Source organism: Orycteropus afer, unplaced genomic scaffold, assembly GCF_000298275.1.
Source record: "Orycteropus afer afer isolate SDZICR_OR568_19922 unplaced genomic scaffold, OryAfe1.0 scaffold00481, whole genome shotgun sequence".
In the NCBI taxonomy this organism is placed as follows: domain Eukaryota; kingdom Metazoa; phylum Chordata; class Mammalia; order Tubulidentata; family Orycteropodidae; genus Orycteropus; species Orycteropus afer.
Genome location: NW_006922068.1, coordinates 1,897,693 through 1,899,213, shown reverse-complemented (window position 1 = coordinate 1,899,213; position 1,521 = coordinate 1,897,693).

The following is a 1,521-nucleotide window of genomic DNA, read 5'->3' as shown; positions in this document are numbered from 1 at the left end:
ACATTTACCTGAGGTAAATACACTCCTTGGAGAGAACAATCATGGGAGAAAGAAGGGCTGTTTATGCACAGGGAGACAGGTCAGGGGGCAGGAGTGCATGGAGGGAGATGGACACAGGGAAGAGGTAACTAATGGGTGGAAGTGGGAGGGGAACTGTTGCATTGTGGTAAATTGTGGTCAATGTTGTGTGACAAAGTGTATGTGAACTGCTGTATGGAAAGTGAATATGCTCTGTAAATTTTCACCCAAATCACAATTTAAAAAAAAAGAAGAAAAGATAAAAAAATCACCTCATTAAAGAACAATTTTGAACGCTAATTATCATAAATTAGCAACCAGGAGGGAAAATCGTTAGCATCCTTCAAATTTCAACATGTGCATATCTTCTGACTTTACAAACTACTTAGATGGTTATGAAAATTAGCATACCTTCCACAGAATCATGAAACTTTTGGCCCCATCGGGCAAAATGGATAGAACCACCTCCTGCCCAGGGAAAGCAAATTAGTCTGAAAATGGCATTAGGTTTTGGGTATAAGCAGTTCAAAATCTTTTCATTCCTAAGAAGAAAAAAAGAAGATATATTTAACATTAGGCATTTTTAAATGACAATATTTAGTAATCATAAAGATTGTATGTTCAAATAGAAAGTCATTAGCAAATTTTCCAAAAAGACCAACAAAGTTGTTTTAAAAATTGTTTTTGACAATTTAAGTATATAAACTTTTAGAGTTGTAGACAAAATCAAGTATCTGTATATACATTTAGTAAATATGTTTCATATGCATATTGAAAATCGTTTATTATATGAGTGCTGATTTAGAAATTCTTTCCCTCATTTTTCACAATTCAGGGTATAGTTTTATCCAAACAGTTCATGAACTACTTTTTTGTCATCACCAGAGCCATTTTTTTGATTCACCCACAATTTCCCAGAGCATGTAATTTTCATTTCTTTCCGAATATTTTATATATAATACTTCTTAAATTTGCATAGAAGGTTATCACTGGAAATTTTATCCCAAAGACAAAGTACCCATTTACCAATATTAGGATAAACAATAACAACAACAACAAAAAACAGTTACCATTGAGTCAGTTCTGACTCACGGAAAGCCCATGTGTTTCAGAGTAGAACTGAACTCCAAGTGTTTTCTTGGCTGAAATCTTTTATTTTTCTATCAACATTTTTTTGTACTTTAGATGAAAGTTTACACAGCAAACTGGTTTCCCATTCAACAATTCATATACAAATTGTTTCCTGACAGTGGTTGCTGCCCCACAATGCGTCAGCACTCTCCCCTTTTCCACCCTGCCTTCCCAGTTTTCATCCCTGTAGTTTTCCTGCCCTTCCTTGTCATCTCGTCATTGCTTTTGGGCAAATGTTGCCTCTTTGGTCTCATACAGTTGCTTATTCTAAGGATCATATTCCACACGGTGTTATTGGTTGTTTTATATTCCAGTCTGTGATTTGGCTGGAGGGTGACCTCTGGGAGTAGTTTCAGTTCCAGATTGAAAGGA